The sequence below is a fragment of the Dryobates pubescens genome, chromosome 9, assembly GCF_014839835.1.
Source record: "Dryobates pubescens isolate bDryPub1 chromosome 9, bDryPub1.pri, whole genome shotgun sequence".
In the NCBI taxonomy this organism is placed as follows: Eukaryota; Metazoa; Chordata; class Aves; order Piciformes; family Picidae; genus Dryobates; species Dryobates pubescens.
Genome location: NC_071620.1, coordinates 8969574 through 8989478, shown reverse-complemented (window position 1 = coordinate 8989478; position 19905 = coordinate 8969574). Strand labels below are relative to the sequence as shown.

At 41.9% G+C, this 19905-nt stretch overlaps 1 protein-coding gene across 2 annotated transcripts in view; it reads right to left on the bottom strand.

The window, feature by feature from the left end:
* Positions 1–19905, bottom strand: part of TMEFF1 (transmembrane protein with EGF like and two follistatin like domains 1) — a 147562-nt gene that overhangs the window by 85475 nt on the left and 42182 nt on the right. The gene's annotated exons all lie outside the window — the stretch shown is intronic.

The following is a 19905-nucleotide window of genomic DNA, read 5'->3' as shown; positions in this document are numbered from 1 at the left end:
CCTCCCAGCCATGTTCCTCTCCACCACTGAGCACAACTCTGACAAAGACATTTTCTTGGCCTGGAATTAAAGAGGAAAGAGTAATTTCTAGAGATGTATTGTAATTCACAGTGATTCATGACCTCCACCTGGCATAATTTTGGTGGCATTTTGTCTGCCTCCCAAGAGGAACTCAAGTAGTTAATTTGATTCTGGAGAAGAAAAAAATTCGAGCTATCACCACACTGCTTCTTTTATTGTGCAACTCACCAGTTCAGCAGCTTGTATGTACAAGCATTTTGCTTAAGCAATTGACCACTTCAGTCAGACCCATCTGATCAATGCCCATGCTAGGCTGATGTTACACTCTTCTTTCCTACACTTACCCCACCAGGAGCCCTGATGGAACCCTCCCTGGTTTTCCACCTCCACTGGTTTCCCACCTCCACTGGTTTCCCAAGCTCAAGCCAAGAACTTTGCTAAATGCTATAGCAACAGGGCAGATGCTTGCAGTCATTTTCTAGTATGCTGCCTTACACTGATAGGGCAAAAAGCAGACAAACTTTCCCATGCTGTGCTGGCTGTGACATGTCAGAATGACCTCCTGAAGCTAACGCAGCAGCCATCATGTCTCTTCTATAGGGAGGCAATGAAAAAAGGACTCAAATGGTATGAGCAAGAGAATTCCTGCACAGTGAAGGTGCAGCCATGGATCCTCTTCCTTTACAGCAGCTACAGTTCACCTGAGTCAGACCTGCAGGAGCCCTGAGCTTTGGACAGATTTTCTCAACCACTTTTGCAATACTTCCCAATCAAACTCAGACATGTTGCTCTTCTGTGTTCAAAAGTGTGGCAACTTTTGCATTAGAAGGCAAAATAACCAGTTTTATGATGCAGGTATCTGAATAGCTTTCAAAATAATTTTACTTTAGTCTGTTCCAAGAAGGGACACTCTTTAGGAGTAGATGACAGTGTACTTGAGGAAACATCTATGCATTTATATAGGCAAGTCAAACTTCCTCTGTATTTCTCTAAAATGGATTCAAAAAAACATGATGAAGTGAAGTCTTCCCTTTACTCACAGATAAACAGAGTATAACAAAAGTATTCTTCTAGCATCATAATGACAGGCAATAGTAAATAAGGCTTGCCTGCCCTTCCAACATGGAGATGAAGGAATTCAGCTGAACGTCCCTCTAGCCTTCTGGGCTCCCTCAGTGTTCACCACCTTCAGTGTCAGGGACATAACTCCATGCCATCTGTGACACCTGTGGGCCATATGTTATATACTAAGCTGAATATGCCAAGGATTTTATGTGGAATTAAGCTGATGAGGAGGATTGATGGAGAAGCAGGCAGCTATTACACACAATGTTAGCAATTAATTCTAAGTGGTAAATGTGATCCAAATCATGTTTTCCTGAAATTGAGACAAGAGGCTTTAAGTTTAGAGTCCTTAGGGTTGCAAATGCTTGCCCTGAAACTCAGTATTTGAGGTACTACAAAGAAAAACTTCCACATATAAATATCCATATCCATCAAAAAATGTCATCCTCATTACATTACAAATGATTGAAACCAACCCACTTTGCATAAGCAATGAAGATACTTTCCCAGCATCACTTTTCAACTGAAGTTACTATTGCATCTGTAGTATGCTTTTACATTGTAAGACAGACAAGTCAAAGAATATTGTACAGTAGGTCAGGTGATTCTATGAGATTTTCTTGGTATTAGTAAGTACTCTAAAGACAAATGGAACAGAATAAGTAATGTCTCCTCAACCATAACTGTACAATTCTGGAAGATTTTTTTGTTTGCTGATGGTATGAAGCTGGCAAGATTGGCTGATACACCAGAAGGCTCTGCTGCCATTCAATGAGATCTGGACAGACTGGAGAGCTGGGCAAAGGGGAACATAATGAGGTTCAACAAGGGTAACTGTAGAGTAATAACTGGAGAGAAATAACACCAGACACCAGTACAGGTTAGGGGTTGAACTGCTGGAAATAAGTAAATAAGTTATCCACGGGACAGCAACATGCCTTTGTTGGCCAATGTAGTGGTTTGAAAGGAAAGGCTCTGCTTTCCCTCCCCCACTGAGAAAGAGACCACGGCTAAACCCAGTCGGAGAAATGAGAGTATATTTTACAAGGAAACAGATTATATGTAACACAACAAATACAGGTATTTTACAGTATATACAGGAATATACAGCAAATAAACTCAACCAGAAACCAGACCCCCCACAGAGGGGGCTTCCCCCTGTGCCCCCCTTCACCCCCTACCTCCCTTCTCCCCCAAAGAGGTAGAAGAAGAGACGAGGATGGTTAGCAGGACAGGGGAAGAAGTGGACAGGCCTGTTATAGAGAGAGAGTTAGTTCTTATCTCTTGGCAAGAAGCCCAGAAGCAGATCCAGCCGAAAGGGACAGCGAAGGAAGGAAGACTGAGAGAAAGTTCCCAGCTCCCCCGGGTCCAATCTGACCTCCCACAATCCTTGGCCAATGAAACTCGTTTAGAATACCAAAATATTTTACAAACATTTAGCCAGTGTGCCCCTTTCTTAAAGGCACAGTGTCAAACGGCCACAGCCAAGAAGGCCAATTAAGAAGAGTGTGTCCTGCTGGTCAAGGCAGGTTCTTCTCCCCCTCTACTCTGCCCTAGTGAGACCACATCTGGAGCGTTGTGTCCAGTTCTGGGCTCCCCAGTTCAGAAGGGATGGGGAAATACTAGGCAAGAGTCTAATGGAGGGCAAAGAGGATAGTTAAAGGACTGGAACTCCTTTCTTATGAAAAACTGCTGAGGTACCTGGGGCTGTTTAGTCTTGAGAAGACTGAGCAGAGATCTTGTTAATATTTATAAGTATCTGAAGAGTAGGTGTCAAGAAGGGACCAGACTCTCTGAAAGTCAACAGGCACAAACTAGAACATGGGAAGTTTCACCTCAACATGAGTAAAAATTTCTCTGCTGTGAGAGTGATGGAGCACTGGAACAGGCTGCCCAGAGAGGTTATGGAGCCCCCTTCTCTAGAGATTTTTCAAAGCCTGCCTGAACACATTTCTGTGTGGCCTTCCCCAGGTGATCCTGCTTTGGCAGGGGAGTAGTCTCTTATGATTTCCAGATTATCTCCAGAGGCACCTTCTAACCCATATCATTCTATGATTCTATGAATAAAAAATACCATAAGAGTTTTTTCAGGTGAAAAATAGCTTCCTTTATATTTACACCTCCTTTTTCAAGAGTGCCTTCCCTCTGTGTGCATGGCACTGCCTAATGTTCCTTGCTACCACTAGAAGACATACTTCTATCTGAACCACAGGATGCTGAGCAATCTGTGACACGGTACAGAGGGAAAGCAAAGAGAGGAACAGGTTGGTAGTTCACTGGGCCTCACAGAACCAAGTATTGCAGCCTGCTGAAGCAGTGGGGGGCAGGTGAAGCAAGGGAATGGGGAAAGGATGTACAACACATTAAGCACAAAACAGATGGGACCTGGCCAGAAAAAAAATAAACCCAAAGGGATATTCAGGAAAGGCTGAGACATAACTACCTAGTCACATTGGGGCAAAGACTCTCAGAAAAAAAAGAGAAAGATGGTCCCCACCTCATACAGACAGCTTGCAGTGAATGGGACACAGTTCAACATTGTTCACAATATCTGGGCTCCAAAGTGCCCCCCAGCTACCCTGATGCAGATGAAGAGTCATTTCCGAATGCCCAGAATCCTCCAGAAGTGTTGCCTGGATTTCCCAAAGCAACAGCAAAACAAAAAATAGGCAATGGGTGGAATTTGAGGCATAGGAAGTTCCATGTAAACATGATTTCTGTAAAGGCTCTTATTACTTTCTCTTTGCCTCCTTATGGAATAGAATAAACCAGGTTGGAAGAGACCTTCAAGATCATTGTGTCCAACCTATCATCCAACACCACCCAACCAACCAAACCATGCAACCAAGCACCCTATCAATGCTCTGATACGATGAAAAGTTTTTTCACTGCAAGGGTGATAGAACACTGGAACAGGCTGCCCAGGGGGGTTGTGGAGTCTCCCTCTTTGGAGATGTTCAAAACCCACCTGGATGCCTTCCCATGTGATCTGCTCTACATGATCCTGCTCTGGCAGGATCCAACCCCTAACATTCTGTGATTCTGGGAAAAGACAGGACCTGTGCTGTAAAGTCAGCACAGAAATAATGAGGTTCAATGGAAAATGCTGCAATGAAGAATACTTTGCTGTTTTGACTGAGCAAACTGTTGGAGAAAAGCTCCATCTGGCTCAGTTTCTTGCAGTGTCTTCTTAGATTTTTCTCTCATTCTTAAGCTTGCTATTTTTTTAACATTTTTTTATTATGGTAATGTTCACAATCACACTGTTATCATCCAAATGAAGTTGCACTACTATCTGTATTCTGCAACACTGGTGCATTAAATGGCCCCCACTGTAGATACTTGCATTCCTTGAACAGTATATAATTTATCACACTTTCTATTAGGAAGTGCTATGGAACATTTTAAGTGCCCAACAATAAATTTCTTTCTTTACAATCATCCTCTTGGGCCAAAACATTAATATCAATTTGTCTTTGTATTGTAGTGGGATTATCAAGAGCTTTCACTGGCCTATTTACTCTCGCTGACTTCAAGTAAAAACAGAATCATGCCCATGCTTGAAAACCCTATCCTTGAAGCAAACCTGAGTAAAAAGGTAAATTATTGAGCCAGAGCTGGAAGAAGTATCCATTTACAGTTGGAATGCATTTGACCACCCAGTAACAATTATTTCCATATTTAACAATTTGGCATGGATGCTGAATTTGCTTAACAAAAATGTATGGGTGGGTACCACTGAGAGTAACTTGAATGCTCAGGTGTAAGAAAAATCACCTAATGGTGCTCTGGTCCATCTCAGGCAAGACGAGTGCTGTGCCTGCTCCACGTGCATTGCTACATGTAAATCATATAAAGTACAAAATAACAGCACCATTTTAAAGGCTCTAAGATGCTTGGCCTTGAACTCTACTTTTAATTTCACCTGGCCAAATGTGGAAACAAAAGCAAGCCTTCATAGACAGAGATAAAAGGAAAGCATATCTCTCCCATCCCCTTCCCTCCCCCTCACCCTCTGAAGAAGAAACCCCAGTACTCTACCCCTGAGGAAGCACTCACTTCTTTGCCTACTGCATCACAGCTAAGACAGTGAGGAAAAAGTGAAAAAGAAGAAGAGCATATTTAATACCTGGGGCAGATAGGGAGAGTGGAATGACCAAGACCTTTTCAAAAGCCCAGGATTTTAAAGAAGCACAGGTCATCATTATTAAAAGCTCAAGGTGGATTGCACATTACTTGAAAAGCTGATGAAGTGTGCTCATTTAAAAGGAAGAACTACAAATGATTGCAATGCTTTATAATTTGACCACATCTAAATAATTCAATATTCACTGTGTCTGATGTAGAGCAGCCTTCCATTGCAAATGTAGTAAGTTCAAATTCATGAATGCTGAAATCTCTTCTCCAGTAAAATTGTAGCATTTCCTTTAGCATTTTCTCCCCACTGAATATATGATTATATTCTGGTTATGGACTGGTTATAGTCTGCCAGTGAAATTTATCTCTCTGTTGAAAGGTGCTCTGGGTGTGTGCAATGAGTGTTCCTGAAGATGGAAAGTTAGCATACAGTTCAGTGTAAATGGCAGCATTTGTTCAGAACTAATAACAACAGAGATACTTGGCCAAAGAACAACATGCTTCTCTAAAGCCCTGAAGATTTACAAGGAAAGAATTACATCCTTCAGAGAAAATTATTATATTCTTCAGAAGTTCCTGGCTCAGAATTAAAACCTAATCCTAGCCTTGGAGTCAGACCCTGTGCTAATAGTGAGTGCTTTGTCACAGTAATTGCAGAGTGGATGTTCAAATAAAGTAGCTTCTAGCCAACTCTGACATGTCCAGATGCTAAAAATGGGCTTTATAATTCCCACTCCTCTTTCCAAAGACATTAGGATCTAACTCTATTAAACATTGGTCAATCTCAGCATTATCAGTATTTAGCATTGCTTGACCAATGGCGCCAGGAATAAAGCCATAATGTACCATGGTCCTCTGTAGTTAATTCAGTCTTATTTCAGCTTTAAAGATGAGGAACTGTTAGCTAGCTACAGACACAAATAGTCAGTCATTGCTACCAGAAGCAGCAGCAGCAATTATTCAGCACGGTTGTTTGTAGGCTTGTATAGAAGTCAGGTTGCTCAGGAATGCTTCACCTTAAGGGTCTGTTTCAACACACAGTAGATCACTTATTCAAGCCCATATACGAGTTATAAACTGAAGGACAAAGCACTTCTGAGGCTGAGACAAAGAAGGGGCAGGGATGAAGATATCCCTGTGCTTCCCATGAAGGAGGAAGGACAAGGAGGGAGGCCTGGAAGAAGTAAAAGGAGTGAAGAAGTTCTGCTGAAGAAAGGGCTGACAGCAAGCATGGGATTCAAAAATCTCAAAATGCTGTTCTAATCACTTGTTACAAGAGAAACTTCAAATGATAGCCAATATTATGCTGGCTACATTGAATGGAGAGGGAGCTTTGCCAGTTCTTCCATCAGCAGAGTTTTATAAAACATGTTCTGAGGAGTTTCCAGGATGAATAGAAGTAGGCCAGCCAAAACACTGTCAATAAAACATAAAGGAAGATTAAAACCCCAGCACTCAAAGGATGAGACTTAAGTTGCCTTTATTGTGACCGTGATATCAAGACTTCTCTAAGACAGCATTTTGCTTTGCTTAATTATGCAAAATAAGCTGTGCATGAAGGGAAAAAATAGGTGTTTTCTGGTGTTTAAATCTAGACAGAGGGAACTGAATACACTGTTAAATAACAAAGCAGGTTTCTAAGTACAGTATTTCAGTCATGACAGCGTAAGAAAACTGTAGCAACCCAAAAGGCTCCAGAAAGTGCTAAGGGACTACAAGTAGCTAAGGGAAAATTCTCTCTTCTCTTAACCCTTCAGGATGAAGATGTTTACAAAGCTGCTGTGAAAATGGGGTGGAATTCCTCACGTTGTGTTTATAAAGCCATTAACTTCTAGAAAAGTTATCGCATGCCTAGAAACATATTGGCTAAAGCAGTAAGACTCCCAAATAAAGGAGTTTTTTGAAAGTATTGGTATTGTTAATAATAAACCACTCCCACGAACATAAAGTGTGTGTGGTATCAATGGGTTTGAAAAAAATACATTTCTTTCACTTGAACTTCAACCAATCTTTCCTAGCCTATGAAATGTTTGTGAGTGCTGCTGATAGTGTTTTGCCACATTCGGAGAGACTGGAGGCTCCTGAACTGACAAAGACGACACCGGCTGTCTCCGCAGCTCCTGGAGTACAATAGCTGAAGCCACAGAAAATGTGTCTCCACACAAATTGGCTTGTCAAAGGCACATGCTCTTTTCTTTTTCAAAAAGTATAATTCACAAAACGCTTTTCAATTGCAGCCTTTCATTTCCACTCACACTTAACTGACGCATCTGAAAGAACCACCTTCGAATAACAATTTCTTTTCTTTCACAAACATACAATGCACTAATATTGCAGGTTGGGCTTAGTGTTCCGTTCCTCTTGAAAATACAAATGGAAGGGTTAAATTGAAGCAACTGTGTGCCCATATGACCCCAGTGAAATTCATCAGGAATGCCCATGTTGAACTCTCAATAAAAAAAGATTCATTGACAGAAAGGTCTTTTTATACAAAATTCTATTGTTCAGGTATTAGACTTTTATACATTAGGTGTCTTAATTGGAAAAGCATTCTTAGAGCTTACAGTTTGGTTTTAAATGCAAGTAAGCATTTTTGCCATATTCATAAGACCATAAAACAAGTCTTTGTATTTTCAAATACAAAATATAACCCTTCATAATTACAGAGAAGTGAAATAGGTGCTTCCTTCTTTTCTTGAGTAAATTACTATAACTGGATTGAAAGTGCAGAAGGTTTTCCAGTATTCATTTTATCCAGCTCCCCCAGAACATTACCTTAGTGCTAATTTGGAGTGCCATTCCCAAATCTCAATTTGTTTATAAAACTAATCTCAACACCAAAAGGATGTAATTTTCAGAACAGTCTTTGCTGGGTGAAAATCACAGAAAATTGGGTTAGAATACAAATAATACCCTTATTGGTAATCTTCTATTATCATGTCAATTATCAGGCATTAGCAAATGCAACTAGAAATTTATTCAGCTCAGGTTCCCATTGCTCAGGGCTGTGCATCAGACATTCAAGCATTTTATCCATTTTTCTATAAGCTATTGAAATGTTTCTTAATGCAAAATGTTGTTTGGGTTTTGTTTTGTTTTCTTGTGATGAAAAAGCAGAACATAAATTATCTGACATTTTCATAGAATGGTCTGGGTTGGAAAGGACTTCCGAAGGTCATCTAGTCCAACCCCATCTGCAGTCAGCAGGGGCATCCTCAACTAGATCAGGTTGCCCAGAGCCCTGTCAAGCCCCACTCTGAGTATCTCCAGGGATGCAGCCCCAAACACCACCCTGGGCAACCTGTTGCAATGTTCCATTACCCTCATAGTAAATAACTTGTTCCTAGAATCCAATCTAAATCTGCTCTTCTCTAGTTTGAAACCATTATCATCCTATCACTACAGGACTTTGTAAACAGTCTCTTTCCATCCTTCTTGTAGGCCCCCTTCAGGTACTGGAAGGCTGCTAGTCAGTCTCCCCAGAGCCTTCTCCAGGCTGAACAACCCCAGCTCCCTCAGCCTGTCCTCATCACAGAGGTCCTCCAGTCCCCTGATAATTTTCATGACCTTCCTCTGGATCCACTCTATCTGGACCTCCTCAAACAACATTTACCTACCTCCATCCACATGGCTGTGGGTCAAAGGATGAGGAGTGAGGCAAAGAAGAAAGAATGCTTTATGGTATGAGATAAGGGGAATACTGCCTTTCAAATCTTACATTTCAAGATGCTTTTGGCATTATGCATGTCTATTATTGTCGTCCACTAAATAAAAATATAGGAAACAACCATGTTTGGTGGTCACCTTTATGCCTGTGGGGACACTTCTTTGGTGGTCACTTTTATGCCTGTGGGGACACTTCATTGGTTTCAGTGCAGTGCATGGCCTTGTGCTTGTGGCTAATAATATGTCCCAGACCTGCACTCCCTGGTGTTTCCAGGCATATTTGATGTATGGTCCTCCTGATCTGCTACTGGAAAAAAACACTGGAATTGAGAAGACTGCGTAGTCTTAACACACTCTTTTAGGTAGCTGGGAGATAGTAGTGGGAGATAATGGGAAAGAAGAGAAAGCAGGCATCCTCTCTGAGCTCCACAGAACAAAGCGGGAGCTGCGTCATGACTCTTCATCCTGCACAACGTCCTTGACAGCTGGGGTGAAAGGCAGTTATAAAGACCCCAAACTGGAGACATTTAGCTGGGAGCAGTAGTTCAAGAGTTGCAGCTTGCTGCTGCCATCTTCTCAGAAAACACTTGCTTACAGCTGGAAATAACAATAAAACAAAATTACTTTTCTAGAAGGAATGAACACCTTTTTCTCTTTTCTTTGTTTTTGTAGGAGTTTTTCAGAGTTTCCAGATTCCTTTGTCTACATTAGGGGCAGTTTCTGCTTCTGGTAATTCAAGAGTCCCCAAACTCTGGACCAAGATCTAAGATTCAATCCTTAGGCTGTTCCAGGCTCAGCACATGCATCTAAATGTTTATGGACTTCAGTGAAAAACACTAATGCATTTAAAAATTAAATCCCATCTCTGTTGATTTTCTGAGCAGGGGATGACACTGATAAATTAATATCAGGAATAAGTCATCACCATTATGTTTATGTTCACCTGTTAGTAAGGATATCCATAATGATGTAAATGTACTCCACAACATTTTCCCTTTCACAGGATGTTAGGGGTTGGAAGGGACCCCCAAAGATTGAGTCCAACAATAGAATGTAGCTCAGGTTGCAGAGGAAGACATCCAGATTGGTCTTGAAAGTCTCCAGAAAAGGAGACTCCACAACTTCCCTGGGCAGCCTGTTCCAGTTTTCTGTAACCCCCACAGTGAAGTTCCCCCTCATGATGAGCTGAAACCTCCTGTGCTATAGATTATATTCATTGCCCCTTGTCCTATCACAGGGTGCAACCTAGCAGAGCCTGTTCCCTCCCTCTTGACATCCATCCCTCAGATCCCCTCTCAGTCTTCTCTTCTCCAGAATAAAAAGCCCCAGGTCTCTCAACCTCTCCTCATTAGGCATGTGCTCCAGTCCCTTAATCATCCTGGTAGCCCTCCTTTGGGCTCTCTGGAGTAGATTTCTCTCCCTCTTGAACTGGGGAGCCCACAACTAGACACAATATTCTAGGTGTGGCCTCATGAGGACAGAATTGAGGGGAAGGAGAACCTCCCTCTATCTGCTGGACACACAGGATGTCAGGGGGTGGAAGGGACCTTTGAAGATTATCACATCCAACCCCCATGCCAGCGCAGGACCATAGAACCTAGCACAGAGCACACAGGAACACATCCAGATGGGTCTGAAACTCTCCAGAGAAGAGTCTTCAACAACCTCTCTGGGCAGTCCATTCCAGTGTTCTGTGACCCTCACAGTGAAGAAGTTGCTCCTCAAGTTGAGGTGGAACCTCCTGTGCTGAGTTTATATCCATTACCCCTTGTCCTATCACAGGGTGCAACAGAGAAGAGCCTGTGCCCTCCCCTTTGACACCTAGCCCTCAGATATTTATAGACATCATCTTTACATTAAAAGAAACTTTGTGAGAAATTGCTTTTGACTTTGAGATATCTCAGTTGGGTTTTGACTTGTTTTCTTCCTTTTCACAGTCCAAGAGCATATTTTACGTTCTTGGTGAAATTACTAGTGGTCTTTAGCTATCTTGATATGGTGTCAGAAGATATTACTAAAATGACCACAGCAGTAAAATTTTCTTTCAAGAATATATTACCATTACCATGAGAAATAGCAACTGCAAGCAGCGCTCTCAGGAAAATTTAAGTTAATGCATGTCACTTCATCCTTATTTTAAGGCTTCTTTCCTTTTTTTTTCCAGTTGACCACAGATGATCTTTGAGATAAGACACAAGAAAGCTTTTAAATTGAGAAAATACATTATTGCTGAGCTCTATTGAGAGCATAAAGTGGAGAAAGAATTGTCATTATTTGATCATGCTGTTCATAAGAACTGTAAATCTTGCATATTTTGCAAGCTCCAATTTAATTTAAAACATTAATAACACTTGTGAAAACCAAGACACATAGCTACACAATTCCTTTCTTTGAAGGTCTGTTTTGTTTATCTCCTGTTCCTTTCTTTCTCTATCACTTTTGAATGAGATTTTTCTGTAAAGGCTGGAAATAATTTTTTTTCTCTTATTACTTTCTCTTTGCCTCCTTATGCTCTGATACTGTGCTCTTATTAGTTGGCATGATCTCTCACTTGTAAAGCAAAGGAGTATTAGCTAGACTGCTTATTCCCAGTAGCTGATGAACTAGGAGCCACAATAAAATGGCTTTGTAGAGGGCAGAGATGGCTTTCACAGGTACTTACGGAGAAAAATGCAGTGAAAGAAGCACCTTGAGGCAGTAGGCTGATACTTAGTGTCACTTCTGATGCAGAATGTGAGTTGCATGCCTTAAGGTGGTCTGTTCCCTGAAATATGACTCAGTTTTGGCATGCAGAAATACAGGGATGTTAATTAAGTATTCTTGGGGCCTAAGAATTTTAAAAGGCAAATCTGAAAAACCAAAAATCAATGAGACAGAGAAGTGTTTATTAGAGAAATCTTTATTTCTCTCTTTACACAGTATATAGGATCTCACTTTACAAAAAATTAGCATTCAGTTTAATTGCAAGCAAAACCTGTGGAATTTTCCAGTGAAAAAATCTAGAGCCTCACATCATTTCTAGCAAACATCATCCAAACCCAGTGGCTTTCCACTAAAACTAAGGTAACTTTTTTCACTTTCAAAATCAACCTAGAAAAGATGCATAAAGTAATGGAGATGATCAAAATCAGTTCTCTCTGCAAATTATCCCTTTTTATGACTTCCACTGTGATTGAAACAAAGGGGTTTGATTTGTACCTACTTGATAAGAGCACATGAATTTAAAGTCTTCACTAGACCTGCTTGAACCAGTGCAGTCATTCTTAGGCACTTTTGTATAGGCATACTCTGGAATCACCAACACACCTCCCAGCAATAAACCTGCAAAGCATACAAGGACACTGTCATGACATAGCCAGCAGGTATCTACTCCATCTGTTGCCACCTTTAACATTGCTTCCCTCTATGATATTCTCAGCCAGAAAACATTTTAATTCCAGACTAAACTCTGACCTCCCTGTCAATCTGACCAGAGCTAGAAGATGGAGAGGAAAAGGTAGCAAGTCTCTGCTAGCAGGTGAAGTTACTGCTCTGTTTCCTTTGAGAAAGCACCATCTGCTCTTTTAGCAAAGAAATATCACAGCTTATTGTGATGCCATAAACTTAAATTCACCTAAAATCTTGATATGCTGGAGAGACCAACATGACATACAGGGGAGATTGGGCTGCTTCAAGTTGTGCATGATCTACTTGCAATGAATGTCCAGAGCTACAGAGACCAAACTATGTCATGCCTGGGCCATTCAACAATGTCTCTCTGGTGATGCATGCAACACCTTTACCAAATGTTTCATCTAACATGGAATAGAATCTTAGGGGGGGAAAAAAACACTTCTTCCTTTTTCTCCTGTAATGCAGTCACTTTGATGCTCATCTCAAATTCCTGTGTTTTCCTGCAATCTCTCTCTTTCTCTGGTGCAGAGAAGATATTCTGGAGGTGCTTTTCATCACCAACTCCCATGACAGCATGCTAGACTAGAGGTCTAGCTGCTTAACCAGTGACTTCTAGTACCACTTTAGATGCTATAGCAAGATCTGTGGGGGCCCAAAAGACAAGGCATCAGGAGTACTTCACCATTTTGGTACAGCACCTTAAATGCAGGTAGGCATCATGAGATGCCAGCACACGTGTTAAAATGGCAGGCATCTGCTGTGATACTAAATTTGCTGCTAAGTAGCAAGCAAGAGTGCTGTCACAATTGCCACCAAAACAGGCACATGCATCCTGTGTGCAAGGTACCTGTCACATTTTTCAGTATCTAATGGTATGCAGGCTTCAGCAGTAGATTGTGGAAAAGCCACTCAAGAGGTCCCAGAATATGTTAGAGCTCTCATACTGACAGTGAAAGCCAACAAAAACAATTGCTCCCAGGAACAGTGGAAATACTTCATGCTGAAAAATGAACTTGTTATCATTTCACAAAGAGGATATGATAGTCATCCCATGTCTCAAAGAGCACTTGCTTCACAGAATATGTTATCTCTCCTGCCAGGAGCAGAAACATCCGTTCCAGATCAGAAGCTGCAGAGAAAGTACCCACTACCCTCAACTGAAATGTGACAATGTGTTACAGTTTGAAGGGGGAAATTTAGCCTAGTCCCTGACTGCAAAGACTGAAAATAAACTACCATTGGATGTAAAAAAACCCCAACAATGATAAGGTCTATATAATTCATTGGATTGCTAATGGGAATATAGGGTGGAGGCATGAACAGCTCTTGCACTTTTTTCCTTCTTCTGTCACTTCTGCTTGCAACTTTCCTCTCTCTATGGCCTTGCCAGAGGTATGTTTTTTACTACTGTGTGAGGTAATGGGGAAGAGGTGAACAGGTCCCCTTAATCCCTCCAGGAGGGGTTCTGAGGAATTTGTGTGTTGTTTATAAGTTATATATAGCACATATATTTTGCACATATTCATTGCATTTCCTATTTCTAGATTGTAAATGAAGAGCTTCATGTGCTTCCATCTCAAACTAAGCTGGTCTGGCAGTTTTATTTTGGGGGTATTTTCTCCCAAATCGTTGGGGAGTAATTTCAACCCACCACACAACATCGCAAACCTGCAGCCTAGGGACTGGCCCAATGCCACTAAACAATATTGCCATACCTACATATGGCACTACTTCCGAGTCTGGACTGTCAAACCTTTCTCTAGCTTTCTTCATATTAAACCTATTGTTCCAAAAACACCACACACAAGACCTGACAAAGACAGATGGTGAAGCACACTAGAAGCTAAGTACTCTTTACAAGTTCAAAACACTAGAAATCATGGCTACTATCCAGTTCCTTTTTATTAGAGAGAATTTCCTAAGCTTCTGTCTTCCAGAATGGCACAAAAGGGGGACCTGCATTAAAAAAACCCACCACATTTGATCTTGACAATTTGTTGTACCATCACATTTCCTGGAGGCACTGTTTCAAACTAGCTCAGGGCTGGCCTCAAGTACTGAATGCCCACTAGGATCTGAAGCATGGTAGGTGCAAACCTTCACTGCACATTGCAGTTCAGTTTTCTCTGAAATTAATCTAGTGCATGTTCACCAAAACTGTCCCTGTAAATCAAAGCACAAGCAAGCAGAGACAACTTGGGATTCACTTTGGACCATTTCTGAGCTGAGAGAGGAAGTTTCAGAGGGTCATCCCCCAGAGCTGAGAGCTTCTCTCTCCAAGGGCTGGATGAAACCTTTGTCTTCAGAGATCTGCCTCAGCTGCCTACCCTTTCAGGCGAGAAGATAGATTTCTTCAGAACAGCAACAGGTAAAAATAGTAAATAAACTGTTTTCCAGCTGAAATGTATGCTATCCAGAAATATCAAAGCTACAGGGAGGGACTGGACTCAATGATCTCCAGAGGTCCCTTCCAACCCCTAACAGCCTGTGATCCTATGAAAAAAGCAACCCCAAACCTCTGCACAGCAAGTAACTCTGAGTACATTCTAGGTTACTCCAAAGTAACTGGCAATTTTTGTTGTATTTTAAGACTTTCTCTTCAGAATGCCTAAAATAACAGTGGCAGAGAAGGAGATACAGGAGAAGACCCATCTGCCCCCCACTGCCGCTGAAGGGTAGAGAGTATAGGGAAGTCAACCACAGGTTGAGTACTGCTAACTTACTCTCAGAAAGTCTACCTTTTTATTGGTATTCTTGCCTGCTCCCAGCTGCAGTGGCTGATCAGGGAAACCACATAATTCTGAAAAGCAATTCACCCCATCTAAATGGCAGGTATTCATACTGGAGAGGGTCTATTTGTACCCATTCATATCCTCATCTTCTCTAAAAGGCATTCTTGACAAGATTATTAAAAAGCAAATAATCAATGCATAAGACATTTATTTCAAAGCTTAATCAGAAACTACAGAAGCAGGCAAGTTATTTGAACATTTATTGTCATCTCATTTGTTATTTCTGGCTCCAGAAGCAACTTTGAAACTGAGCTTTTAGGGGACACCTTCTTCTAAAAGAAACCAAGTTTCTCTGTTCAACTGCTCACCCCAAACTTAGGTGAGACCTAGTTCTTCCCTGAGGATTCAGGACACATCTGCCTGATAAAAGAAAGCACCAAGGGCTATATTCATGAGCTCTCCACCTCTTCAGAGCAGGGAGCTGGACCACAGAGCACTCAGGATTTGATAAGAGAATGCCTTCAGAGAATGCTTTAGTATTCATCAATTCATTTTTACAAAGAACTTTGCAGATGAAAATCAGTTTTCAAATAGTAACTGCATTGTAAGTCACTATGAGGGTAGGAGCACTCAAATCCAGGAACAGGGAAGAAGGCTGGAAAATTCTCAATGCAAATTTGAGTTAAAGAGCAGGAAACAAGAGTTTCAGAAAAGAGGAATGGGAGGTAACTAATATGGTTTCAGCAGGAACTGCTCACAGATCTCACTGCAAAGGGAAGTGGACAAGAAGAGAAAAATGAAAGAGAACTACAATCAGTTAAGCCTGGCAGAGAAAAGATAAGGGTAGCAGAAACAAAGAATGATTTAATACTAGCTAAACTGATTACAGAGAACAAAAGGGCTCTTATGAATATACTGTGCATGGGGAAAAAAGACCAGTGAGAAATTATGACAGTTAATAAATAAAGAGGGAAACAATATAAGAGATTGCCATAAAGTGGCCAAGCACGTGATTGCTATCTTAAAATTCCCAAGCCATTGATAGAATAAAATATTTCCACAAGCTACAGGTAATTAGGAAATTGGCAGATTCTTGGAAACATTACTTCCAATAATTAATAAAAAACACTTTAAAGAGTGTGTAGAAAACATTACATAGACAGCATCACTTATGCCAGTGTCTTAATGATAATTTCATCAAGAAGCTCTTTCTGACTGCGTAGGGGGTTTGGCTCTACAGAACTGGACAGCACCCATGGAGCAATAGTATTGGCTTAGCATAAACCCTTTGGCATAGCATAAAGCCATTTATACAAAAATACATATAAAATCAAGAACAGTGGCTCATCAATAGATAATACTGAATGTCATCTTGTCACGGGCAAACTCCATCAGTGCTGTAAAAGACAATCAGTTTTAAACAAGAGTCCTGAGGAATGCGTCATTGAAGTCCATCAAATCAGGTCTTTCAATACAGATCAAAACTAAACCAAAGTATTAGATTTGCATTCAATAAAACAGGAACACAATAACGTAATATTAGAAGTGTGAAACATCAAGCAGGTCAAGACTCAGCTGCCCAGTGAACTCTGAGAATGCTTGTCCTTAGACAGCAAGCATGATGCCACATCTAAAAGCCAAGACTAGACCAGATTTGGTATAAATGGCAGCAGTATCTGAGTAGAAAGAGATGGGTGTAGGATAAAAACAAAAGGAACTCGCTTGGCAAGGGAAAGAATTATGGGAGGTTTGAAGACAAAAGTGCAAGAAATTTAAACTAGAGGCAGCCAAAGGTGTCAGCACAAGGACTCAGAGGGAGGTAATAAGGTCATCATGACAGGCAAGAAAGGGGATTTTCACAACTGCCTTTCATTGGGCTTGGAGTAGGAGGTGGAGGTGTCAGTACAGATTACAACCACCCTCGCAGGAGGCAACACATACATCTTGGGGAGTTTTGTTGCAATAGTGACAAAAGGCCAGCCAGGGTAAGTTTCTCAGAATTAATTACCAGGAATTAAATCCTAAATGTGTAGGCCACAGAGGGACTGGTATTGATTCAACCACCTGTAGGTGTACTAGAAAAAAATATAATCACTTTTTACTTGTGGTACTGAATTCCCAGCTACTCCTCAAACCCCAGACATGATAGCTAGGTGCCAAACTTCCAACTGAAACAATTATGATTCTATAAGAACAAGTCCCAGCTAGTTCTCGTCTCATCACATGATGTTAGGGCTTAGAAGGGACCTCCAGAGATCATTGAGTCCAGCACCCCTGCCAGAAAAGGAGCATAGAAGCTGGTGCAGGTCACACAGGAACACATCCAGAGGAGCCTGGAAAGTCTCCAGAGAAGAAGACTCTACAGTCTCTGGGGAGCCTGTTCCAGTGCTCTGTGATCCTTACAGTAAGGAAGTTCCTCCTCATGTTGAGATGGAGCTTCCTGTGCTCTAGGTCATATCCATAACTACTCTCTCCCAAATTATCAATCTCCAAGCTGTGCAGGAAGCGTGCGTAAAATGATTGCAATAAAAAGGGAGCAGCTTGGGCTCTGCAAGGAGACTTGTGACTGAAAACCTCAGCTGTCACTTTCAAGAGATGCTAGAATACAAACCCCAACCCTTCCACATGGGTACAAACTCTCAACTGCAGCTAGGCTTGAAACACAGATTTCTAGAGATAAGATATTTCTTATTATATCACAATGCATGTTTCATTTTGACCTCACTGAGAAGAGCTGCTGAAAAGGAAGTACATTAAGTAACCGGCCTTTTTTACACATTTACCTTTATTCCATACAGAGGCACAGCAGAATTCCAACAAGTTGTTCATTTCCTAAGGCAGTTACCATTTTTCTAGCTCAGAAGCCAAACTAGAAGTTTGAGGCACTAGGAGGGCTTGTAAAGGAGATCTGTTTCAATAGAAGTCTCAGAAAACATTGAGGTTAGTTGCCGAAATAATCACCTTGATATTAACATTTCTGGGGGAAAAAAGGACATCAGTAGACAGAAGATTATCTTTTTCCATGCATTTCAGTGTGTTTGGAAACAAAGCCAGCTACTAACAAGTGCCTCTCACAGGATCAGGGAGTGGTAGGGGTTGGAAAGGACCCCTGAAGATCATCTAGCCCAACTCTCCTGGAGTATCCTTCCTCCCCTTTTTTCTGAATCAACCTCTGCCGAGTCAGGCTGCAAAATTAGGCATGGATTGTGGAAGTGTCTTTCTAGAATGACATAATTTAACATATTGGTAAGACAACTTATCTTTGAGTTATGAGTTTACTTCAGGTTTCCAGTACCTACACTTCAGACAAAGACTAACTTTTGCTGAGCAGAAGCATTGAAATAGCCAAACACTTTCCACAAATTTGGCAGGATTTTAAGTGGTTCTTATGCCAATAATCTTTATTCACCCTTGAATTTCATGGAATCATTTCATTTCTTATGTCAATATACAGAAGACCTTATTTCCAAAATAAGGTAGCTTCAAATCCAAAATCCCTCAGTTCATCCTAGTTACCATACTGTATTTTGATTTCTAGGTACAGTGGAAAGATAAACCAAAAAAGCCCTTCAAGATGCTGATTTGCTCTGGTGGAAGGTGTCCCTGCCCATGGCAAGGGGGTTGGAACTAGATCATAGAGTCATAGAATCACCAGAGTTGGAAGTGGCCTCCAAAGGTCATCTAGTTTATGCCCCCTGTCTTCCCATCCCCCTTCATCTTCCTAAGGAATTTCCTGCTGCCCCACCACCACTCCCATTATTCTTCCCAAAGCAGCTCCTGCTCTCTCTACACCATCCTCCACCCAGCCTCAACAGCTCCTGCTCCTCCATCACCATTTTTGCACTCAACCTAAAGCCAGGGGCAAGACCCTCAACCAGCCAAGATACCACAAAGAGGAGGTCAGCCAGCACCTGTGAACATCACAGAAGGGAGCATCAATTCTCTTCCTAACTAACCGGGGGGCCACCAGGCCCCCCGGCCTTTGTTGTCACCACCACCATCACCCAGTGTGCACCATGGGCACTCACCTGTGATGAGAGGAGGATCCCTCAGCCCAGATGGGCTCAGCTTAGGGCTTCTGCCTCTCCCGGTGGGGATTAAATAGGGGAGTGGGTGGGGAGAGCCAAGTGGCCACACCTGGGATGGGAGGAGACTCCAACAGAACCCAGGTGCTCTGGGTTTTGAGGGAAAAAAGGGGGGAAAATGGGGCAGGTGTGGGGCTTTTAGGGTGTCAGGTAATGATAGAACCAGGGGGAATGGAAGAAAAATAGAAATGGGTAGATTCAGATTGGATGTTAGGAAGAAGTTCTTCCCCCTGAGGGCAGTGAGACACTGGAACAGGTTGCCCACGAAGGTGGTGGTGGAAGCCCCCTCCCTGGAGTTTTTTAATGCCAGGCTGGATGTGGCTCTGAGCAACCTGATGTAATGTGAGGTGTCCCTGCCCATGGCAGGGGAGTTGGAACTGGATGGTCCTTGAGGGCCCTTTCAACCCTAACAATCCTATGGTTCTATGATTATCACATTTTTGTGGCAATGCCCTTTGGCCTTTCTCTTAGAGTTTCTAAATTTTTTGAGCCACACCATCACCTTCTCCAGAGTTAGCATACAAGCACTCAATGCTACAAACATAATGACTGAGTGAAAAAAAAATAAAATACCATGCTAGTGTCCTGCGCCGAAAGGGAAGACACTGAACAGGGAATTCATGGTTGCATTTCACAACCATGCATTTGGAGGCCTGTTGATGTAGTCTACCTGGACCTCAGCAAGGCCTTTGACACCGTTCCCCATAGCAAACTCCTGGCCAAGCTGTCAGCCCATGGCTTGGATGGGAACACACTGCAGTGGGTTAGGAACTGGCTGGAGGGCTGAGCCCAGAGAGTGGTGGTGA